Here is a 25,879-nt window from a genome sequence, read left to right as displayed (position 1 = left end):
TCCCTATAGCCTGTTATGCTTAAGAAAAAATGGCTAATGGATATAACAATTGTTGATTACAATGTGGAAGGAAAACTCAATTTAGCTTGTCTTAAGGAGAGGGAACATAATCATCATTCTGAAGAATTTAAAGAACAATTTCATGCAAACAGTTTTTTGAATGAATTTGGCACTAATGCAATACCTATAAGAAACAGAAGAGACTTACGGTATTATATTAGTATATATTATTTATATTCCAGGAAAAAAAAGGGGACAGAAGGGAAAGTGACTCAGGCAACTACAGGCCTCATTATCTGACCCTGATAAAGAAATATTTTGAAAGAAATAAACAATTGAAGATATGCAGATAAAGAGCTGAATGTAGAAAGTGTATTGCGTGCAGAAAAGAAATGGTGTGTAAATAAAAATTTTCATATAATGCTTCATGGTGGCACAGACAAAATACCCTGGGGGTAAGAAAAGACAGTGGTGTTTATTGCGCTTGTATGGGAAGTAGATTTGGGGTTTAGACTTGGTGTTAGAGTTCAGATGTATTTGATAGTTCAGTGTTTCATGAGTGTCGTGGTTTAACCCCAGCCAGCAACTAAGCACCACGCAGCTGCTCACTCACTTCCCCCCCACCCAGTGGGATGGGGGAGAGAATCGGGAAAAAAAAGTAAAACTCCTGGGTTGAGATAAGAACAGTTTAATAGGACAGAAAGGAAGAAACTAATAATGATAATGATAACACTAATAAAATGGCAACAGTAATAATAAAAGGATTGGAATGTACAAATGATGCACAATGCAATTGCTTACCACCTGCCGACCAACACCCAGTTAGTCCCTGAGAGGCAATCCCCCTGCCCCCACTCCCCCCAGTTTATATACTAGACGTGACGTCCCATGGTATGGAATACCCCTTTGGACAGTTTGGGTCAGGTGCCCTGACTGTGTCCCCTCCCAACTTCTTGTTCCCCTCCAGCCTTCTTGCTGGCTGGGCATGAGAAGCTGAAAAATCCTTGACTTTAGACTAAACACTACTTAGCAGCAACTGAAAACATCAGTGTGTTATCAACATTCTTCTCATACTGACCTCAAAACATAGCACTGTACCAGTTACTAGGAAGACAATTAACTCTATCCCAGCTGAAACCAGGACAGGGGGGCAGGGATGTCCTCAGCATTTCTGTCCAAAGCTCCTGACATTCTACCATTGTGATTTGGTGACATCGCTGCTTAAGATACATCCTTACCAGCAAATTTTTACTTTTCAGAGGGGCTCCTTGTATAAATGATTATGAAGCAACAAGAGAAGAGGATATATTGATTGGTGAACCTGAGTCTGGATGCTCCAGGCCAGACCCACCAGAAAACAGCTTTATCAGGGTGAGCATGAATGAAAAATGAGTGAGTGAGGAAGGAAAGTGTAGTAGTTTCAGAGCTGGCAAATTTTACAGCCTCTCTGCTACATGTGCCTGATACCCAAACTAGCTACTGTGCTAGCAAGCATGTTGCTGTGTATGTGGCATGCTGTGAGACTCTAGTCCACCAAAGTCCACCAGCAACTGAAGCAAAGGCAAGGTAAAATCCATTTTAAACAGTGGTCCTTGAATCCTCGTTTTGTAACCATGACATCAGTTAGTGCAGCTGGACAAACATATTATTATACAGGTGAGTGGATGACTCCTGTTTCAGAGTAGGAAAAGCAAGCATTTACTACATCATATCATCAGGCTTTTGTCATTTTTTCTTTTGACAATATCTATTCTCATTACCGTAGAAGGAGGGGGGGGGCTTTTTGTTTTGGTTGGGGGAAGGGGTTGGGGGTTGTTTTTTTTTTTCTTTTGGGGGGTTTTGGGGGGTTTTTTTGTGGATTGGTTTGGGGGTTTTTTTTGTTGTTTTTTTGTTTGTTTGGGGTTTTTTTAGAATGAAAAGAACCAGTATGCTATGGGGGAAGAAGCTGAAATTGCCTGTGTGAGTGAGTATGTCCTCAGTGGCTATCAATTCCTTCGGTGTCTGCCAGATCAAACCTGGACGCAACAACCTGTTGAATGTCAACATAAGAAAGAGAAAACTGATTTAGCCCAGCAACAAAACAGAAGTGGAAGTAAAAGACACAAAATTGATTATAATACAGGTTTTAACAAATGAATCTGTAATGATATCTGAAGAGATAGCATTTTAAGAAGGTATTTCATGTATTCACACTAGAAATGGCAAAAACCTACTGAGTCACTACATCATTCTTCTTTCAATTCAGAAGTGTTACTATTATGTGCTTTGTAAGGATATTATAATATTCAATGCTTTAGAAAACCCTCAGATGGATGCTGTGAAGTCCTTCTCTTGTCTAGCTTTAAATATCTTCAACAGAAGGACTCATCTTTTGTTTCCAGACTTATATAGATATCTTTAAGTTGATGACAGTTATGGTGAAGAAAGTGTTCTTGGAGGAATTTGACTACCACTTTTTATATTAAATGGATGATGTGTCTCTAACCACCCCCCTCCCCAGGCTGCCTTGAAAATCCCCACAATAAATCAATGTCTTGAAGTGTTTATAATCCAATTAAGAATTAACGATCAGAACTGGCCTAGGTTTGCTAACAGGAGAGATTCCAATAGTTTTCTAGAATTCAGTGTGATTTCATTGACTTAGTGTTCATTTTATCAAAAAAAATTACCTGAATATACTTATGAGCTTTCTATTGCCATTCATTTAAATTGTGTTAATAGCTTCATTTACAAAAGAAAAATTAAAATATGTTGTTAATGCCATTCTTATTATTTTTAAACTGTAAAATTAAATTACTCATACTAGCATACATTACAAACACATTGTAATTATTTAGTTATTGACTGAAAAATATTTTTACAGACTATACTGACATGACTGCACTGAAAATTTCTAGACAATTATGTTAAATATTTATTAGTTTTGAATGTCAATCAAACGTTCAGTGTTATTTTATGCCTCTTCAACTGAAGCATTATGACTTGCTGTAAATATCCACACACCATAAAAACAACAAGAATTTTATTTTTTTCTTGTTTATTACAGCCTCAGTATGCCTCAGGCCACTAACATCTGACAGTGTCACAATTTCCCCATTTAAACAACAGTACAAGATTGGTGAAACCATGAAGCTGAGCTGCCAAGCTGGGTTTATAGTCACTGGTCAAACACAGTATACTTGTGGGAAAGACTTGTTCTGGATACCTCCTATTTTGAGATCTATTACATGTGAAAAAGGTTAGTATCCCTGCAGATGCTTTACTGTTTCTATACTGCTGGTATCCACAGCACGGTTTCTTTTAGGTAGCTAGAAGTAGGAGGCAGATGACTGGTTTTAAGACATATAGCAACTGTTCATTAATTTTGCTTTTCCTTTGTGCCTACCACAGAGCCCTATAATTTCAGCCCCAAACTTCTGCATTAAGTTCAGAATTTTTGGGTGCAACGTACTTGCACTTTAACTATGAAATTGAGATACTGAAACTGTTTTCTTAAAAAACAAACAGACCCAACCCAACCCAACCAGCTGTAGTAACAAGGCTTTATGAAAGCAAAGTAGGAGAATGCATTCTGCTGAAACTTCAGCTTCTCCTCTTGTACAGGCTTTTCCAGTGATTTTTGCAAAGAATGATGCATACTTGTGGAATCCCAACCATGGCAGCTTTTGAAGAGAGAAATATGGGATAAACTAAAATAAATCCATTGTAGGTTTTACGGCAGAAGTCTAAGATATTTCTGTTCGCTTTGTTACTAGTTACAATAACTCTCTCACTTTTGTTTCAGATGTGCAAACTAAGATTAGAGGTGTTTGCAATCCAGGACAAAAGCAGGTTGGATCTTACTGTGTTTGTATGTCTCCAGAAAAGGACTGTGGGTAAGTTAAGTACTTTCATTAGAAAAAGAAAAGTTGCAGTTTCTCCACTGATAGACTAAGAGTCCATAGCAAACTCAAAACAGGAAGAGTAACAAAAGACAACAGCAACTTCAGGGTTACTCTCTGTTCAGATATATGCCTCTATCCAAATTACAGCCCCATTTATAGCCTATGAAATAAATGAACAATGACATTAACCAAATGGCACACCATGGAACATCCTTCTAGTCTACATCACCATCTGCTACTGGAGATCCCCACTCTTCCTTTTCTTCCCTTTTTTCCTCCAAATTCTGTATTTTCACTGTCATCACCATGCTATAATAGGTCATGCTCCTTGCGTTTGAGATTCACCTTTTTCAGATTAACATGCTGCAAAATACACTGTATGTTTTAGTCTCCAGAGCATATAAAAATACGTAAGACTCGGATTTATGGTTTCTTTGCACAACACGATCTACACAAATCTTTGAGCCTTCAAGTGAATAGAGGGTTATCCTGGAGGACAGACCAGGGTGGAGGTGTGGCATGGGGCTGGAGATGGGAAAGATGAGAACAGATTGAATATGAACTGGGCTGTTGTAGGGCTGAGATGAACACATATTCTACCACAGGGCTCCTGTGTGACCACAGGCAAGTCCCTTGGCATGGGATTCATCTCATTCATGTCAGCCCCCAAATAACCAAGTATCTTCTCTCTCTCAAGAGGGTAGAGAGAGAGCATGTTCAGAGGGTGACAGACATTGTCAAAAGTACCTAGGCAAAATCCTCTGATAACTAGAGAGGCTTCGATGCCCAAAGCTATAAGCTTAACTCTTAAGAGGCTAAACTAGGTGAGCTGTATTGCTCCCTCTCTCTGGGAAATGACTGAGCTCCACAACATGATGCTGCTTGGAAATGCCTGCGCTTGATAAGAATGGATCCACTCGGGAACCAAGAGCAATACAGCAAGAAACTACAAGCAGCATGGCTGTGTTTGCCTGCCACAAGTCCCAAACTAACTGTGCCTCAGAGGCAGACTTGCACACACTGCTGCAGTGCTGCATTAACTCAGTGAAGCCACCCCAGGGCCTGTGGAAGTGTCCCATGTCTTGTGGAGGTAACAGCACCTCCTATTTTATTATGCAGGCACATGTCCTTCACCTCCCATCTGTTGGACAGGACCAAAGCTTCCTTACCTCACAGCACTATGCTGTATCAGGTCCAGGTCCTGCAGTAGCTGGGTGTATTGTGTCTAGCTGGGAAGGAGTTAACTTTCCCCACAGCAGCCCTCATAGTACTGTGCTTTGTATTTGTAGCTAGAAAAGTGTTGATAACACCCCAAAGGCCAATAGACTGGGGGTGGGCAAGAAGTTGGGAGGGGACACAGCCAGGACAGCTGACCCAAACTGACCAAAGAGATATTCCATGCCATATGACATCAGCTCAGCAATAAAAGCTGAGAAAGGACTCCTCTTAAGAAAGGAAGGGGGCATTCGTTATTAAGGCGTTTGTCTTCTGAAGCAACCACTATGCGTACTGAGGCCCAACTTCCCAGGAAGTGGCTGGATGTCACCTGCCGATGGGAAGTAGAGTTTTTGTTTTCCTTTGCTTCTGCACGTGGCCTTTGCTTTTCTTTATTAAACTGCCTTTATCTCAACCCACGAATTTTTTCATCTTATTTTCTCCACCCATCCTGCTGAGGAGGGGGAGTGACAGAGCAGCTTGGTGGGCACCTGGTGGCCAGCCAAGGTCAACCCACCACAGTCCTTTTTGGCACACAATGTGGGGTGTGAGGAATTCAAGATAAGGATAGTAATTGGGAGAGGTAAGGGGAAAAACATGGACTGACAATTGCTAGAGTGGAGAGCGGAATAATTGTGGGTAATTTCTGTTGTAATTGTGGTGAAGGGACGAGAGGTGGAGTATGTGTAAATTGGCCACTTTTGTCAGTGTTGTGATGATGTTACTTTGATTTTGGTGTGGGGAATGTTTTTGTTGACATAAGTGAAGTTTATGAAGATTGTAGATTGTGTGATGAATGTGTATTTTTGTTGAGGATTTCTTGGCTGGGCGAGGGCATGTGAGCAATCCAGCCGTTAGGTGGGAACGAAGCATAAGTTTACAAAGTGCTGGAGCAGACAAGGACGCTGTGTCCTTGTACGCTGGGAAAAAAGAAGATAAGAAGAGCCTGACAAACAACTCCTGGATGCCGAAGAATTAGATCAGTAACTGCTGGACACCTCGTGAAGAAGCTTGCACAGCCAATAGAGGATAAGATAGTGTCGCGTGAACCGGGGTATTGTACCAATTAGAGTATTGTATAAGGCGCGTGGACAAGTCAGTCTTGTATAAATGTCAAGACATCTGAACAATAAATGAGCAAGATGTTTAACTCACATTGAGTATGATTCTTGACTCCGGCCGTTCTTCCCAACATATTTTAATGATAATTCTTAAATATGTGATGCACAGAAGTGAGGGGTGGAATATATTGGGTTTACATGGCAAGGTTTTGGTAGCAGACGGGCTGCAGGGATGGCTTCTGTGAGAAGATGCTAGAAGCTGCCCCCCATGTCAGACACAACTAGTTCCAGCTGGGTCCAAGATGGACCCAGCCCATGGGAAGGACCCATGTTGGAGCAGTTTGTGGAGGACTGTCTCCCGTGGGAGGGACCCCACGCTGGAGCAGGGGAAGAGAATGAGGAGGAAGGAGTGACAGAAACAAAGCGTTATGAACTGACCGCAACCCCCATTCCCTGTTCCCCTGTGCTGCTCTGGGGAAGGAGGTACTGAAGGCAGCAGTGAAGTTGAGCCTGGGAAGAAGGGAGGGGTGGAGGGAAGGTGTTTTTAGATTTGGTCTTATTTCTCATTCTACTACTCTGATTTTGGTTGGCAATAAATTAAATTAATTTCCCCAAGTCAAGTCTGTTTTATACATGACAGTAATTGCTGAGTGATCTCCGTGTCCTTATCTAGACCCATGAGCCTTTCATTGTATTTTTTCCTCCTTGTCCTGCTGAGGAGGGGGAGTGATAGAGCAGCTTGGTGGGCATCTGGCATCCAGCCAAGGTCAACCCACCGTGTTGGGACAGCCTTAGGTCTTTAGACAGATATCCAGCTATCCTGGTTTTGGCTGGGATAGAGGGGCCCTGCCTCCAGCCAGGTGGAGGAAAGAGACAACCGGGTTTATTGGACTGTGTGGATTTGATGGCCTGGCACGTTAGACCCACAGGAGTACAAGGCTCTAGTAGACACGGGTGCACATTGCACTCTAATGCCATCAAGTTATAAAGGGGCAGAACCCATTTGTATTTCTGGTGTGACAGGGGGATCCCAAGAGTTAACTGTATTGGAAGCTGAAGTAAGCCTAACTGGGAATGAGTGGCAGAAACACCCCATTGTGACTGGTCCAGAGGCTCCGTGTATCCTTGGCATAGACTATCTCAGGAGAGGGTATTTTAAGGACCCGAAGGGGTATCGGTGGCCTTTTGGTATAGCTGCCTTGGAGACGGAGGGCACTGAACAGCTGTCTACTGTCCTGGTTTCAGCTGGGATAGAGTTAATTGTCTTCCGAGTAGCTGGTACAGTGCTATGTTTTTGAGTTAGGTATGAGAAGAATGTTGATAACACTGATGTTTTCAGTTGTTGCTAAGTACTGTTTAGTCCAAATTCAAGGATTTTTCAGCTTCTCATGCCCAGCCAGCAAGAAGGCTGGAGGGGCGCAAGAAGTTGGGAGGGGACACAGCCAGGGCAGATGACCCAAACTGGCCAACAGGGTATTCCATACCATGTGACATCATATCTAGTATAGAAACTGGGGGGAGTGGGGGTGGGGGGATTGCCGCTCAGGGACTAACTGGGCATCGATCAGCGGGTGGTAAGCAATTGCACTGTGCATCATTTGTGTATTCCAATCCTTTTATTATTACTGTTGTCATTTTATTAGTGTTATCATTATCATTATTAGTTTCTTCCTTTCTGTTCTATTAAACCGTTCTTGTCTCAACCCACAAGTTTTACTTCTCTTCCCGATTCTCTCCCCCATCCCACTGGGTGGGGGGAGAGTGAGCGAGCGGCTGCGTGGTGCTTAGTTGCTGGCTGGGGTTAAAACATGACACCTTTGGATGTTGAAACCAGCATGGTCCTCTTGCTAGGAACTAGCATGTTCCTGAATGTGGTTCAGGCCTTGTTTAGGGTTAAACAACTATTTAAGGTCACCCAGAGATCTGCCCCGAGGCTGGATAATTATGAGTGGCAGGGTGTGTGGGATAGTATGGGCAATACCTAGGACAGTGGGCACCTCCAATGTTTTGGAAATTCACCTCTGAACAAGTGCAGAATCCAGAAGAACTAGTAAAATATTTGGAAAAAGTATGCTGTCACCCCGACAATTCCAGGGAGACACAAATCACTGCAATGTGCTGGGGCCTGGCCCATGCCTATCGAGCCCTGTTCAACACCACTCAGTACCCTCAAGGGGAAGAGAAGGTCTCTGGATCTGACAACAAAGCGACAGGCACTATGGCCCCTCCAACTCCTGCAACAGGCACTGCAGCTGAACCAGAGAACCAACCTATGCCAGTATCAGTTGCCCCCATACAGAAGAAGAAATATACAAAATATTCAGTTTGCTTAGTGAGGGATGAAGATGAGCCAGGATCATCACAAGAACAGGAGGAAGAGGCAGAACCAGAGGTAATCACCCGATCCCTATCCCTGAGTGAGCTGCAGGATATGCGAAAAGATTTCGGCCGTCGTATATGTGAGCACATTATCACCTGGCTCTTCCGATGCTGGGACAATGGGGCTAATAGCTTGGAATTAGAAGGTAGGGAAGCCAAGCAGCTGGGATCGCTTGCCAGAGAAGGTGGCATTGACAAGGCAATTGGAAAAGGGACACAAGCCCTCAGCCTCTGGAGGCAACTCCTGTCAGGCATGAAGGAAAGGTACCCCTTCAAGGAAGATGTTATATGTCAATCAGGCAAGTGGACCACCATGGAGAGAGGTATCCAATATCTGAGGGAATTAGTCATGCTAGAGACGATTCATTATGACCCAGACAATGCACAATTACCCAAAGATCCACCACAGCCACCACAATAATCCCACTGTGCGCAGGCTGAGTCGCCCTGGGGAAAACTCGGCTGGTTATTGTATTGGGTTTGTGTGGCAAGGTTTTGGTAGCGGGGGGGGCGGGGCTACTGGGGTAGCTTCTGTGAGAAGCTGCTAGAAGCTTCCCCTATGTCCAACAGAGCCAATGCCAGCCGGCTCTAAGACGGACCCGCCGCCGGCCAAGGCCGAGCCAATCAGCGACAGTGGTAGTGCCTCTGGGATAACATATTTAAGAAGGGGGAAAAAAAATTGCTGCGCAACAGAAACTGCACCTGGAGAGAGGAGTGAGACCATGTGAGAGAAACAACCCTGCAGACACCAAGGTCAGTGAAGAAGGAGGGGGAGGAGGTGCTCCAGGCACCGGAGCAGATTCTCCTGCAGCCCGTGGGGAAGACCATGGTGAGGCAGGCTGTCCCCCTGCAGCCCATGGAGGTCCACGGTGGAGCAGATATCCACCTGCAGCCCGTGGAGGACCCACACGCTGGAGCAGGTGAATGCCCGAAGGATGCTGTGACCCCATGGGAAGCCCACGCTGGAGCAGGTTTGCTGGCAGGACTTGTGACCCTGTGGGGGACTCACGCTGGAGCAGTCTTTTCCTGAAGGACTGCAGCCCGTGGAATGGACCCATGATGGAGCAGTTCGTGGAGGACTGTCTCCCATGGGAGGTACCCCATGCTGGAGCAGGGGAAGAGTGTGAAGAGTCCTCCCCCTGAGGAGGAAGGAGCGGCAGAGATAACGTGTGATGAACTGACCGCAACCCCCATTCCGTGTCCCCCTGTGCACTCGGGGGGCTGAGTTATAGAATTCAGGAGTGAAGTTGTGCCTGGGAAGAAGGGGGGGGTGGGGGGAAGGAGTTTTGAGATTTGTTTTATTTCTCATTACCCTACTCTGATTTGATTGGTAATTAATAAATTAAATTAATTTTTCCCAATTTGAGTCTGTTTTGTCCATGATAGTAATTGGCGAGTGTATTGGGTCTGGCTGAGATGGAGTTAATTCTCCCCATAGCAGCCCTCGTAGTGCTGTGCCCTGCATCGGTAGCTAGAAAGGTGTTGATAACACACCAGTGTTTTGGCTACTGCTGAGCAATGCTGGCACAGCATCAAGGCTGTCTCTCCAACATTTTTGCCCCCCTCAATGGCAGGCTGGGGCAGGGCAAGATCTTGGGAGGGGACATAAGCAGGACAGCTGACCTAGACTAGCAGCATATGAGGGGGTTCAAGCTGCTTCAGAAGTTGTTGGTACAGAAGCATATCTCCTCTTGGTACCACGATTGCCCGTGCTACACTGGATGTTCAAGGGAAACATCCCCTCTACACATCATGCAACCAGCGCTACATGGAGTAAGTGGATAGCATTGATCACGCAACGAGCTCGACTGGGGAAATCCAACCGCCCAGGAATTCTGGAAGAGATCATGGACTGGCCAGAAGGCAGAGATTTTGGAGCATCACCTGAGGAGGTGGCTCGTGCCCAAGAGGCACCACCATATAATGAGTTATCAGAAGACGAAAGGTGTTATGCTTTGTTTACTGATGGATCCTGTCGTGTGGTAGGGAACCATCGGAAGTGGAAAGCTGCTGTGTGGAGTCCCACACGACAAGTCATTGAGGCCACTGAAGGAGAAGGTGAGTCAAGTCAGTTTGCAGAAGTGAAAGCCATCCAACTAGCCCTAGACGTTGCTGAACGAGAAAAGTGGCCAGTACTCTACCTCTATACCGACTCCTGGATGGTGGCTAATGCCCTGTGGGGGTGGCTACAGCAGTGGAAGAAGACCAATTGGCAACGCAGGGGTAAACCCATCTGGGCAGCAGCATTGTGGCAGGACATTGCTGCCCGTGTAGAACACACGGCTCTAAAGGTACGTCATGTAGATGGTCACGTGCCCAAAAGCCGTGCCACTGAAGAACATCGAAATAATGAACAGGTAGACAAGGCTGCCAAAATAGAAGTAGCTCAGGTGGACCTGGACTGGGAGTGTAAGGGTGAGCTATTTGTAGCTCGATGGGCCCACGAAACATCGGGACATCTAGGGAGAGATGCAACATATAGGTGGGCTCGTGATCAAGGGGTGGACCTGACCATGGAGGCCATCACACAGGTCACTCATGAATGTGAAACATGTGCTGCAATCAAGCGAGCCACCAGAGTAAAGTCTTCCTGGAACAGAGGGCGGCGGCTGGGCTTTCAATATGGCAAGGCCTGGCAAATTGACTACATTGGACCACTGCCACGAACACGCCAAGGCAAGCGCTACATACTCACCATGGTGGAAGCAACTACTGGTTGGCTAGAAACATATCCTGTAAACCATGCCACTGCCCAAAACACCATCTTAGGCCTCGAAAGGCAAATTCTATGGCAACACGGTACCCCAGAAAGAATTGAATCAGACAATGGGACTCATTTCCAAAATAAACTCATAAGCTCCTGGGAAAAGAAACATGGCATTGAGTGGGTGTACCACATACCCTATCACCCCCGCAAGCATCTGGAAAAATTGAGAGATATAATGGACTGTTAAAGACTATGTTGAGAGCGCCGGGCATGGAAGCATTGGGATACAAATTTAGCAGAAGCCACTTGGCTAGTTAACACCAGAGGATCTGCTAACCGTCCTGGTCCTGCCCAAACAAAACCCCTACATACTGTGGGAGGAGATAAGGTCCCCGTAGTGCACATGGGGAAGTGGCTGGGGAAGGCAGTGTGGATTGCACCTCCCATGGGAAAAGGCAAACCCATTCGTGGGATTGTCTTTGCTCAGGGACCTGGGTGTACTTGGTGGGTAATGCGGAAGGATGGGGAGACTCGGTGTGTGCCTCAAGGACATTTAACCTTGGGGGAAAAATAATCTGTGATGTGAGTTGTATGTTGTAGGAAGTAATGTAGCAGGAATGACCTGAACTGCAGAGGAGTGAACTTCGCAAGGAACCAGACAAGTGCATTGGTGACCCAAACCAAGCCGGTGTTGGTGCCCAATGATCGAACATACTGCTTCTCCTGTCCTGACCACTCATCTTGATGGATGGGGCCCAAGTCATAACCTGTGTGTGAACATCTGGAGGAGTGGAAGAAGCCCATGGAATATCTATCTCTTAAAGGACAGGGGATAGTAATTGATAAGAATGTATAAATCTGTACGTTGGGTATAAAAGTGGTTTAAGTATGTAGTTTCAGGTGTAAGTGTTGGTAAGAAGGGATTTCAGTAATGAGAATTAAATACAATGGCATGGTTAGAAGATATGTGTATTAAATTATGTGGGACCTGAGCATGACGCAAACGGCATGGAATAAGGGGTGGAGATTGTATTGGGTCTGGCTGAGATGGAGTTAATCCTCCCCATAGCAGCCCTCATAGCGCTGTGCTCTGCATCGGTAGCTAGAAAGGTGTTGATAACACACCAGTGTTTTGGCTACTGCTGAGCAGTGCTGGCACAGCATCAAGGCTGCCTCCCCAACATTTTTGCCCCCCCCTCAATGGCAGGCTGGGGCAGGGCAAGATCTTGGGAGGGGACATAACCAGGACAGCTGACCTAAACTAACCAAACAGATATTCCATACCATATGACGTCAGCTCATATATAAAAGCTAAGTAAAGGGAGACGGAAGGGGGGCATTTGTGTCTTCCGGAGCAACCACTACGCGTACTGAAGCCCTGCTTCCCAGGAAGTGGCCAGACATCGCCTGCTGATGGGAAGTAGAGAATAACATCATTTGTTTTCCTTTGCTTTCGCACGTGACCTTTGCTTTCACTTTATTAAACTGTCCTTATCTTGACCCATGCGCCTTTTGTTATATTTTCTCCCCCCTGTCCAGCTGAGGAGGGGGAGTGATAGAGCGGCTTTGGTGGGCACCTGGCATCCAGTCAGGGTCAACCCACCACAGTTATAAAAGGACAAATAGATCAAAAACAAAGGATGGGAAAAAAAATAGACCTCACTTAACAGATTTTTGTGAGAAGGGTGACAGTGGCCTTTTTTTGCTCTGAAAATGACCTGGGGTGTGGAGTATAGGGACTGCTCTCACTGCTGCTAACTCTGCATGCGCAGAGGGAGGGAGGGGAGCAGATGAGAAGGAAGAAAAGGGAGCATTGCCTCTGGTCTCCCCATTGCTGGATGAGATCCTTTCCTCAGCCATTTGTTGCTCCATTCCTGCACTTGTGTCTGCTCTGCACCCTGGTCCTTGCTGGCTGAGTGCCTGCTGTATCATCCAGGCAGGCATACTGGGCACTTCAGCATCATTGCACATTCCCTCTGACATCTAACGGGGTCACAAAGGAGGCTACCTGTATGGGCACTCACAGTACAAATTCAGGGAGCAATACAAAATACTGAAAACCACAAATATGCAATGATTGAGTGAAGCCTTCAAAACCATGAAATTTTAATCAGAGTAACTGAAGGGAGGAAGCATTTGCTTTCTGGGTTGGTTTGCTGGATTTGAGCCTTAGGTGCTCAGAATTTTATGAACCTGAGGATTAGAAACCTGCCTTCCAAGAAGAGGAAAGCTGAAAGTCACTTTCTTCTACCAGCAGTCAGCAGAACAATGAAAATCAGGAAAAAAGCATGAGAAGTGCCCATTGGTGAATAACCTGCCCTATGTATAAGCAGCACATCTGGCCAGGGGCTGGGCAGAGTCACTTGGGAGCCAGGAGTGGGCTGGATGTGAAATGGTTATTTCCCCTCCAAGGAGGTATCAGACCCCTGTATTTGGGATGTTGCCAAGCTCCCTAAATCAGCAGCTAGTCTCAACTGGATGGAGCTCAAGGAAAAGAAGCAATTAATCCTTCAGCTAAATATAATAAAGCATTATGTTTTCTTAAAATGTGTAGTAAAAATTATTATTAAAAAACAAGATAGGTTTGCCCTTGTAGTTCTATAGCTCTTTCCTCCAACTGAAGATTTGTACTAATATGCTGGTGATGGTCGGGGGGAGGGTTGCAAATTTGATTGTCTCCAGATTGCTTTTTAGTGCCCTTATTTCTTCTTGCTGGTTGCATTCTGTAGGGGAATAATCACTCGGAATGGCTACATATGCCTTCTGCACCCTCAACAAGAGATGAAGATTTCTTGCTCCTGACCCTCTAACCTTAATACTAGCTTTTCATTACAGGACTCTGATTCCAGTGTGACTGTCTAGCAATGTTTGTGATAGGAGGAATTTTTCTCCCTGACACTTCTCACCATGACAAATTGCCAGATGAAGTTATTTCCTTGTAAACAGAAGGCAGCTGAAAGCTCCCTGGCTGCCCCCATTTCTCCAGCACCTCCGGTCTCAGAGTGGTTGCATGCTATGTGAGCACTCGCGTTAAGACTTGCGTTGTTCTCTTGCTGATGGGGATAACTCCCGTAGTTTCTGTTTTACAGTTGAGCATTATGACACAGAGTGGAGACATCATCTGCCACTCACAGATAATAAGGTGGTGATTCAGCCATAAACTGAATCCAGAGGAAATCTTCAGCTTGCTGAAATTAGTGGAAGTTTTGCTGTTGGCTTCAGTAGGGTCAGGACTGCACTCACTCCAATGATGGATCATTGCCTTGGGTCATAAATTATAATTGGGGAAGATGAAGCAACACCTGAACTAAATCTGTCAGGGTAACCAAGGTTACAGGGACCTTACCGATTCTCGAAGGACAGCTTTCTGGGTAATGCAGCTTCTCCACCGCACAAGAAAATCTCATCCGTTTGTTCTTAATGTCAGAGAGGAGGCATTATCCAAAATTAATATGAGCCTTTCCACTGACACAAAAAGTTCCATACAACATCCCAGCATATCTAATTTTTCACTAGCACAACAGTATGTGGACTGTACGTAGAATACACTTACCACAGCTCAACAGCTGAGGCACGATTCAATGGCTGGACAATTAGCAGCTGCTGTTGTGGGCTTCTGTATAAATAGTTATTGCAATTGTAACATAGAATGTAAACTTTGGCCAAATATGGAACTGAATATATATATATATATATATATATATATATATATATAGTGTCTCTTATAATGTTTATCCTTATGCAACTTCAGAAAGGGATAACCAGAGTTTGCTTCAAGGGTTTGAAGATAAGGTAGATATATAGGTTTAAAAAGTAACCGCCAAGCTTTTGCCAATGGGCCATTGCTTAGTTATAGCAATTACTGTTTTCTGTTACAGCTATGAGAGAAAACATCTTGTATTAAATGTTTGAGTCCTGATGTCTCTTTCAGCTGCTATGTGAGAGGTAAGCATCTCTTAATTTAAGAATTTGGTGCAAAATAAGACTGTGACTATTAAATGCAAAGTTGTCAGATGCAGCGAACACAGTACAAGATGGGTACCAGAGCTTTTACTAGTGCTGCTTTCCCAGTGAGTGATAAACCAGAGGCAATCTTGGCCAGTTTATCCCACTGGGTTCCTGCAGAGCTCACTGCTGTCCAACACACTCCTGGGCTTGCACTCAGGGATGCATCTCCAGCAGCAGCATAATTTGTGGCATTCATGATAGCTCCAGTTCAACATATTCAATTTATGTATTTGGAGGAAGAGGTCCATCACATTTCTGCTCACCTAGAGATCCCTGAGCAGTAGGCTTTGGCTAGTTGCTTCACAAAACAGAGGCTTCAGCTGTATCTGCAACAGAACTGACTCAACTCTGCTAGTGGAGTGTTATGGGATAAAGGACTGTCGTGGTTTAACCCCAGCCAGCAACTAAGCACCACGCAGCCGCTCACTCACTCCCCCCCATCCAGTGGGATGGGGGAGAAAATCGGGAAAAGAAGTAAAACTCCTGGGTTGAGATAAGAACGGTTTAATGGAACAGAAAAGAAGAAACTAATAATGATAATGATAACACTAATAAAATGACAACAGCAGTAATAAAAGGATTGAAATGTACAAATGATGCGCAGGGCAATTGCTCACCACCCGCCGACCGACACCCAGCCAGTCCCCCAGCGGCGATTCCCTGCCCCCCACTTCCCAGTTCCTAAACTAGATGGGACGTCACATGGTATGGAATACACTGTTGGCCAGTTTGGGTCAGGTGCCCTGGCTGGGCATGAGAAGCTGAAAAATCCTTGACTACAGTCTAAACACTACTGAGCAACAACTGAAAACATCAGTGTTATCAACATTCTTCTCATACTGAACTCAAAACATAGCACTGTACCAGCTACTAGGAAGACAGTTAACTCTATCCCAGCTGAAACCAGGACAGTATCCACCCCTTATTCTATACCATTGACGTCATGCTCAGTTCCCATACCTTTAGTTACATCCTGATCAATCATCACCACCTTTCCATCCCTTTGAGACATATGAACAATGATATATATATATATATATATATATATATAATTATACACACACAGAGATATCATTCCTTTAGTTCATGGGTTATGTTCATAAAATGTTCATTGAGTTCATTTAGTTTCTGACTCTGGGCTCCATCTGTCATACCAGTCTGTCTGGGCAGGAGGGATGGTGCAAAGTCCTCTCAGTCGGTAGAGCAGAATTGGGCTTCAGTGCGGTGTGACGAGCAGATGACACTTGGCGCAGCAGGAGGATGGTGTGCACCGTTGGATTGTTGCATGCTGGAGTCAGTTCTGGTTCCATCACTACTGCGCTTTGCTCAGTTTTATCACAGTTCTTTCTTGATTGATCCAAGTGATTCTTACTATAGTACTATGGATATAGCATATAACAATTATAGTAATGATAACATACAGTAGCAGGGTTATATAGCAACTAATATCATACAGTTTAATTCTGGCTATTCTCACCTAAAATCAAATCCCCTTGAGGCACACATCGGACTTCTCCATCTTTCCGCATCACCCACCAAGTGCACCCAGGCCCTTGAGCAAAAGCAATCCCACGAATGGGTTTACCTTTGCCTGAGGCAGGAGTAACCCAGACTGTTTTCCCTAACATATTTTTCATGTGCACTACAGGGACTTTATCCCCTTCTACAGTATGTAAAAATTCTGACTGGGCAGGGCCACTCCGATTGGCAGATCCTCTGGTGTTGACTAACCAGGTGGCTTTTGCTAAATGTATATCCCAATGTTTGAAAGTTCCGCCCCTCATTGCTCTCAATGTAGTCTTTAACAGTCCATTGTATCCCTCAATTTTCCCAGAGGCTGGTGCATGATAGGGGATATGATACACCCACTCAATGCCATGCTCTTTGGCCCAGCTGTCTATGAGGTTGTTTCAGAAATGAGTCCCGTTGTCTGACTCAGTTCTTTCTGGGGTGCCATGTCGCCACAAGACCTGCTTCTCAAGGCCCAGGATAGTGTTCCGGGCAGTGGCATGGGGTACAGAATATGTTTCCAGCCATCCGGTGGTTGCTTCCACCATTGTAAGCACATAGCGCTTGCCTTGGCAAGTGTGTGGGAGTGTGATATAGTCAATCTGCCAGGCTTCCCCATATTTATATTTCAGCCATCGCCCTCCATACCACAGGGGCTTTAACCGCTTGGCTTGCTTAATTGCAGCACATGTTTCACATTCGTGGATAACCTGCACGATAGTGTCCATGGTCAGGTCCACCCCTCGATCTCAAGCCCATCTATATGTTGCATCTCTTCCCTGATGGCCTGAAGTATCATGGGCCCACAGAGCCATAAATAGCTCACCCTTATGTTGCCAGTCCAGGTCCACCTGAGACACTTCAATCTTGGCAGCCTGATCCACCTGCTGGTTGTTTCGATGTTCTTCAGTGGCCCGACCCTTGGGTACGTGAGCATCTACATGACGTACTTTTACAACCAGATTCTCTAGCCGGGACGCAATATCTTGCCACAGTGCGGCAGCCCAAATAGGTTTACCTCTGCGCTGCCAGTTGCTCTGCTTCCATTGCTGTAACCACCCCCACAGGGCATTTGCCACCCCCACAGGGCATTTGCCACCATCCATGAGTCAGTATAGAGATAGAGCACTGGCCACTTTTCTCTTTCAGCAATGTCTAATGCTCGCTGGATGGCTTTCACCTCTGCAAACTGACTCCATTCACCTTCTCCTTCAGCAGTTTCTGTGACTTGTCGTGTAGGACTCCATACAGCAGCCTTCCACCTCCGATGTTTTCCCACAATGCGACAGGATCCATCAGTGAACAGGGCATATTGCCTCTCATTTTCTGGCAGTTTATTATACAGCGGGGCCTCTTCAGCACGTGCCACCTCCTCCTCTGGTGACATTCCAAAATCTTTGCTTTCTGGCCAGTCCATGATCACTTCTAAAATTCCTGGGTGACTGGGGTTTCCTATGTGAGCCCGTTGTGTGATCAGTGCAATCCACTTACTCCACGTGGCATCAGTCGCGTGATGTGTAGAGGAGACCCTCCCTTTGAACATCCAGCCCAGCACTGGCAGTCGGGGTGCTAAGAGGAGCTGTGTCTCAGTACCAGCCACTTCTGAGGCAGCTCGAACTCCTTCATACGCTGCGAATATCTCTTTCTCAGTTGGAGTATAGCGAGCCTCGGATCCTCGATATCCTCGACTCCAAAACCCCAGGGGTCAGCCTCAGGTCTCCCCAGGTGCTTTCTGCCAGAGGCTCCAGGTAGGGCCATTCTCCCCAGCTGCAGTGTAGAGCACATTTTTAACATCTTGTCCTTCCCGGACTGGCCCAAGGGCTACTGCATGAACAATCTCCCCTTTAATTTGTTCAAAAGCTTGTTGTTGCTCAGGGCCCCATTTAAAATCATTCTTCTTTTGGGTCACTTGATGGAGAGGACTTACAATTTGACTGTAATTTGGAATATGCATTCTCCAAAACCCCACAACACCTAAGAAGGCCTGTGTGTCCTTTTTATTAGTCGGGGAGACATAGCTGCTATTTTATTAATCACGTCCATTGGGATCTGACGACGTCCATCTTGCCATTTTACTCCTAAGAACTGGATCTCCTGTGCAGGTCCCTTGACCTTACTTTCTTTTATGGCAAAACCGGCTTTCAGAAGGATTTGGATTATTTTCTTCCCTTTCTCAAAGACTTCTTCTGCCATGTTGCCCCATACGATGATGTCATCAATGTATTGCAGGTGCTCTGGAGCTTCACCTTTTTCCAGTGCAGTCTGGATTAGTCCATGGCAAATGGTGGGGCTGTGTTTCCACCCCTGGGGCAATCGATTCCAAGTGTACTGGACACCCCTCCAAGTAAAGGCAAATTGTGGACGACACTCTGCTGCCAGAGGGATTGAGAAAAACGCATTAGCAATGTCAATTGTGGCATACCACTTGGCTGCCTTTGACTCTAGTTCGTATTGAAGTTCTAGCATATCTGGAACGGCAGCACTCAGCGGTGGCATAACTTCATTCAGGCCACGATAGTCAACTGTTAGTCTCCATTCCCCATTGGACTTTCGCACTGGCCATATGGGACTATTAAAGGGTGAGCGAGTTTTGCTGATCACTCCTTGGCTCTACAGTCAACAAATCAACTTGTGGATGGGAATCAGGGAGTCTCGGTTGGTGCGATATTGCTGCCGGTGCACCGTCGTGGTAGCAATTGGCACTTGTTGTTCTTCAACCTTCAGCAACCCCACAATCAAAGGGTCTTGAGAGAGACCAGGCAGGGTAGACAGCTGTTCAGTGCCCTCCGTCTCCAAGGCAGCTATACCAAAAGCCCATCGATACCCCTTCGGGTCCTTAAAATACCCTCTCCTGAGATAGTCTATGCCAAGGATACACGGAGCCTCTGGACCAGTCACAATGGGGTGTTTCTGCCATTCATTTCCAGTTAGGCTTACTTCAGCTTCCAATACAGTTAATTCTTGGGATCCCCCTGTCACACCAGAAATACAAATGGGTTCTGCCCCTTTATAACTTGATGGCATTAGAGTGCACCGTGCGCCGGTGTCTACTAGAGCCTTATACTCCTGTGGGTCTGACGTGCCAGGCCATCGAATCCACACAGTCCAATAGACCCGGTTATCCCTTTCCTCCACCTGGCTGGAGGCAGGGCCCCTCTAATTCTGGTCAGAGTATTCAGTATTCACTTCTCGTAAAATTGGCTCAGAAGTCCCTTCAAGAGGATTGGAAATAAGATCAGCCCTTCTACTCTGTTTGGAAACTGGAGCAGCATTTTTCCTGGTAGAATCCCCTTTTGTGGTGGTTTTTCCTCGCAGTTCACGTACCCGTGCATCTAGGACCGAGGTAGGTTTTCCGTCCCATTTCCTCATGTCCTCTCCCTGATCACATAGGTAAAACCACAGGGCACCTCGCGGTGTGTACCTTCTATAGTCTCTCTCTTGGGCAGAGGAACGCTCACTCCTAATAGCTGAGACCTTGGTCCTTACACATGTGGAGTAGGACATATCCTCTTTGATTTGTTGGACATCCTCGGACAGCTTCTCTACAGCCAAAATGCAGGCTTGTAAGGAGGAGGAGAGATTTTCTTCGTATTGACGGAGTTGGCGAGCCACTTCCTCCACTGTCGGTGCCTCTTCATCCTTCCAGGCCATTATTGCCAATGCGTTGGCATAGGACGACGGTGCGCTCCGTACAAACTTCTGCCACATGGGTCGTGTGCATTGGACTTCGTCTGGATCTTTGGGTAATTGTGGGTTGTCCAGGTCATGATGAATCGTCTCTAGCACAGCTAATTCCCTCAGATATTGAATACCTTTTTCCATGGTGGTCCACTTGCTTGATTGACATATAACATCTTCCTTAAAGGGGTCCCTTTCCTTCACACTTGACAGGAGTCGCCTCCAGAGGCTGATGGCTTGTGTCCCTCTTCCAATTGCCTTGTCAATGCCACCTTCCCTGGCAAGCGATCCCAGCTGCTTGACTTCCCTACCTTCTAATTCCAAGCTATTAGCCCCATTGTCCCAGCATCGGAGGAGCCAGGTGATAATACGCTCACCTATATGGCGGCCAAAATCTTTTCGCATATCCCGCAGCTCACTCAAGGATAGGGACCAGGTTATTCCCTCTGGTTCTGCCTCTTCCTCCTGTTCCCGTGATGACCCTGGTTCACCTTCATCCTTCGCTAAGCAAACTGATTTTTTTGTATATTTCTTTTTCTGTACGGGGGCAACTGATGCTGGTGCAGGTTGGTCCGCTGGTTCAGTTGCAGTATCGCTCGCCGGGTTCTGGATAACTGCAGTGTCTGTCGCCGAAGTTTGGGTAGCAGCAGTGCTCGTCGCTGGGGCTGGAGGGACCACAGTGCCCGTTGCCAAGGTTTGGGTAGCCGCTGTGCTCATTGCCGGGGCTGGAGGGGCTGCAGTGCCTGTTGCTGAGGTTTGGGTAGCCCGAGTTCTCGTCACTGGGGCTGGAGGGGTCACGGTGCCTGTCGCCAAGGACTGGGTGCCTGCAATGCTCCTTGCCGGGCCTGGAGGGGCCGCAGCGCCCGTTGCCGAGGTTTGGGTGGCCACGGTGCTCATCGTTTTGTTGTTAGGTCCAGAGGCTTTCTCTTCCCCTTGAGGGTACTGAGTGGTGTCGAACAGGGCTCAATAGGCATGGGCCAGGCCCCAGCACGTTGCAGTGATTTGTATCTCTCTGGAGCTGCCGGGGTGACAGCATACCTTTTCCAAATATTTTACTAGTTCTTCTGGATCCTGCACTTGTTCAGAGGTGAATTTCCAAAACACTGGAGGTGCCCACTTTTCTAGGTACTTGCCCATACTACCCCACACACCCTGCCACTCATAATTATCCAGCCTTGGGGCAGATCTCTGGGTGATCTTCTTAAATAGCTGTTTAACCTAAAACGAGAGCTGAACCACATTCAGAAGCATGCTAATTCCTAGCAGTAGGGCTAGGACCGTGCTAGTCCCAACATCCCAGGAGTATTCAAATTTTTCAAAATTCTCAAACACCATTGTAACTGGACTGAAGGAGAAAGGAGAGGGGAAGAAAGGTACCCCACCCATAGCCTGGTTTTCCATGGAGGAAAGGTAAATGGTATAATTATTAATAGTTTCCCACAGATGGCTCCCGGAGTATAAAGGTGACAATGCTAAGTGCAAATACCGGATTAATCCCACAGCCGATGACTTTATCATACCATAAACCAGTGTTATACCATACATCAAAGCGAAAACCTTAATCCACCTCCCACGGATGATAAGCAGCAGAAGAGGAACTGCATACAGCAAGCGAGGTGATACATAACAGAGCTTTAAAAACCAGAGCAACAACTCTAAGAACACATAAATCAACATAATGAAAGCTTAGAACAAATTTTGTTTTAACAAGCTCTGGTCAGGTTTGTCGTTATCTCAACCCTTCGTGCCCCACGTTGGGCGCCAAAAAGGACTGTCGTGGTTTAACCCCAGCCAGCAACTAAGCACCATGCAGCCGCTCACTCACTCCCCCCCATCCAGTGGGATGGGGGAGAAAATCGGGAAAAGAAGTAAAACTCCTGGGTTGAGATAAGAACGGTTTAATAGAACAGAAAAGAAGAAACTAATAATGATAATGATAACACTAATAAAATGACAGCAGTAGTAATAAAAGGATTGGAGTGTACAAATGATGCGCAGGGCAATTGCTCACCACCCACTGACCGACACCCAGCCAGTCCCTGAGCGGCGAAAAAAACCTGCCCCCCACTTCCCAGTTCCTAAACTAGATGGGATGTCACATGGTATGGAATACACTGTTGGCCACTTTGGGTCAGGTGCCCTGGCTGGGCATGAGAAGCTGAAAAATCCTTGACTACAGTCTAAACACTACTGAGCAACAACTGAAAACATCAGTGTTATCAACATTTTTTGCATACTGAACTCAAAACATAGCACTGTACCAGCTACTAGGAAGACAATTAACTCTATCCCAGCTGAAACCAGGACAAGATGCTACAAATAACATTGTTTATAAGTTATAATTTAACTAGATTTAATAAACTCTCTGCTCAGAGGTATCGATTTTACTATAAGGGGTCTTTCAACTGGCTCCCAAGGCTCTGTGGGTTTGTGTGTGGGTAGGTGTGAAGATTTCTGATGCAGAGGGGTTTGGGTAAGCTGATCTTCCCTCCTTGGTTACTGGGAGTGAGATGCCCCTAAAGGTGAATGTCTGCATCCAAGCTAATCATCTTTGGCTGTCCTTTTAGTCAGTGGAGGAGAAAAACAGTCCCTTAGAGGACAGGATTTCTGTCTTAGGTAGACATCTAAAAACATGCCAAATGAGTCATGCCCAAAAGGTGCTTGTCTTCCTCTGTTGACTGTGAAGGGAGCTGGGGGGGGGGTGACTAGGCCAGATACAAATATATATGCTATAGATGTCTAAAACTGGATTAAATTAGAATCATAGAATCATTTAGGTTGGAAAAGACCTTCAAGATCATCGAGTCCAACCATCAACCATGCCCACTAAACCATGTTCTGAAAATTAATCCTCTCTCTTTTACTTTTAAAACTGTGTGTATATAACTGTGTATGTATATATTTAAAATATATAAATATCAAGGTTAGAGACTGGCTCCCAAAACAGTGCTGAGCACTAAATGAGGTGCATGTGATTCCTTCACATCACATGGTCTGTGAACCAGAAACCATCGAGCATTATTCATGTGTGGGTGGAAGACATGTCTGTATGAGATACAGCCAGCCACTGGCAAACCGGGGATGGGATGATTTTAGTGCGTTGCACCCGCTGGTCAAAGCACCAGAGACTGTCCATCACCATTACCCAATGGGGTTTGGGGTCCAGTTGTTCTGGGACCTGCAATAACCAAACCCGGAGCAGAAGGGGCTTGATTTTAACATGTTGCTTTTCAGATGAAGCCTGGTTCCCTTCCCCTGCCGACTCTCCCTAGAGCCCCATTACATCCTAAGTTGAGAGTCAAGGGGTCTTCAGCCTGACACAAACAAGCTTAAAGGAAACCAAGAAATTATCATAGACAGATATGCTAAAATTCCCATATATTTTTTTTGGAAGCTGTTGCTCCCATAATTTGCAGGGTAGCAGAGCCTTTCACCCAGAATCATCTTTAGGTGACAAAATCATTTACCTAGAGCATATAAGGTATCTCAAGTGTCAGGTCCTGAGTGCACCAGTGACACTTACGGCCCAGATCAGCCCCCCCGTGGGCCTCCCCCACCCTGCCCATGGCCCAGGACTCTGTTTCAGCCCTCTGGGGCCATCAGGCCCTGCCCTGCCTGGCCATGGACCTCATCAATTGGGACCTCCACTTGTGGGCCAATGTCCTGGCCTGGCCTGGGCATGGCCCCATGCCCAGGGAGATGCCTGATGGCTGGGGCTGCCCCCTGGCTCCTGGCTGGGGGGTGGGACAGACCCAGGCTGACAGGCCCTGCCCTGCTGCCCCAGGGGGCCCCCCATGGCCCCCAGGGAGCCCTCGGCCCCTGTGGTGCCCTAACATGGAGGTCAAGAAATACCTGTTTAGCTGGAAGTCATAAACATGTCAGCAAGTGCAAACTTCTAATATTTTTCTTTACTGGGGATAAAACCTGGTTACTGGGGACTTTTCCCCTCTACTGCTCTCTCTGCTGAGAGCTTGCTAAAATAATAAAAAAAAGTCTTCCCCTTTTATTAGATCCTTCTGCAAGCATAATTGTCGTGGTTTAACCCCAGCCAGCAACTAAGCACCACGCAGCCACTCGCTGCCCCCCACCCAGTGGGATGGGGGAGAGAATCGGGGAAAAAAAAAGTAAAACTCGTGGGTTGAGATAAGAACAGTTTAATAGAACGGAAAGGAAGAAACTAATAATGAAAATAATAATAATAAAATGACAATAATAATAATACAAGGATTAGAATATACAAGTGATGCACAGTGCAATTGCTCACCACCCGCCGACCAATGCCCAGTTACTCCCCGAGTGGTGATTCCCCCACCCCCACTCCCCCCAGTTTCTATACTAGATGTGATGTCACATGGTATGGAATACCCTGTTGGCCAGTTTGGGTCATCTGCCCTGGCTGTGTCCCCTCCCAACTTCTTGTGTCCCTTCAGCCTTCTTGCTGGCTGGGCATGAGAAGCTGAAAAATCCTTGACTTTAGTCTAAACACTACTCAGCAACAACTGAAAACATCAGTGTTATCAACATTCTTCTCATACCTAACTCAAAACATAGCACTGTACCAGCTACTCGGAAGACAGTTAACTCTATCCCAGCTGAAACCAGGACAATAATGTAAATAGCACAACTGATAAGAGAGCCTTAGTTTTCCCATGGTGATATCTTACTTTTCAGACAACTCAAATACAAAGGCCATATCTCACACAAGTGATTGCAGGTAACTGGGCACCGACTGGGAATTTGAGGCCCCTAATGAACAAGTGGGTCTTGTCAAATGCTTTCTTGGAGACTTCAGGCCCTGGTCAATGTGACACCTGTTAAAAACCACTCAGGGAGAAAATAAAACTGATTATCTGCTGTTTCTTCAACCCACCGACTGTTTACTTGTATCTCAGAAAGGCTTTCTGATATGGAACTGCAAAGCAGCCAATCTGTAGCTTCAGATTACCAGTTCGGAGACAAAGCTGCAATTAACAGCAGAGCAGAAATTAGAAGATTTGTTCCTGGAAATCAGGTTGGCTAGAGACAAATGAAATTTATAGCAGAATAAACCATAACTGGTTGAAAACACTTGATTTTTTTTTTTTCCTAATTTCCCCAGTTAATGTTTACGATGCACATGTAATCAAGGTGATGAAGGTTATAATAGATAGGTGCCATTGCCACAGTATCTCTCAAGAAATGAGTCACTGAATATGCTGCCAGCCACTCGGGGGGGGGGGGGGGGGGCAAGACTGGGGAAGGCCCTGACCTCATTGAAGCCCATCAATGTTTCCCCCGCCAGGAGCTGCGATGTTTGCTGCCTTCCACCTCCTGCTGCCTTTCAGGGGAGCTCAAGGGATAATTGTAATTTTTGACAAAGCAGGTTGGATCCCAACGCATCTGTATGACTACAGCTGAAGACTGTGGGTAAGAATACATGGGGAAGTTATGGTGTTTCC

At 46.0% G+C, this 25,879-nt stretch overlaps 3 long non-coding RNA genes across 3 annotated transcripts in view; 2 read left to right on the top strand and 1 right to left on the bottom strand.

The window, feature by feature from the left end:
- Positions 1–25,879, top strand: part of LOC138683444 (uncharacterized) — a 423,605-nt gene that overhangs the window by 300,535 nt on the left and 97,191 nt on the right. The gene's annotated exons all lie outside the window — the stretch shown is intronic.
- On the bottom strand, positions 552–22,455 carry LOC138683453 (uncharacterized). The gene is made up of 2 exons (XR_011322980.1): positions 22,364–22,455; positions 552–711 (listed from the first exon to the last, which is right to left on the bottom strand). It is a non-coding gene; the product is annotated as an uncharacterized lncRNA (long non-coding RNA).
- On the top strand, positions 3,054–25,879 carry LOC138683447 (uncharacterized). Its single transcript, XR_011322974.1, has 4 exons — positions 3,054–3,238; positions 3,785–3,875; positions 15,125–15,191; positions 25,804–25,879. It is a non-coding gene; the product is annotated as an uncharacterized lncRNA (long non-coding RNA).

The sequence above is a fragment of the Haliaeetus albicilla genome, chromosome W, assembly GCF_947461875.1.
Source record: "Haliaeetus albicilla chromosome W, bHalAlb1.1, whole genome shotgun sequence".
Taxonomy (NCBI): domain Eukaryota; kingdom Metazoa; phylum Chordata; class Aves; order Accipitriformes; family Accipitridae; genus Haliaeetus; species Haliaeetus albicilla.
Note: the sequence above shows the minus strand (reverse complement) of the source record. Positions and strands in the feature narration are given on the sequence as shown.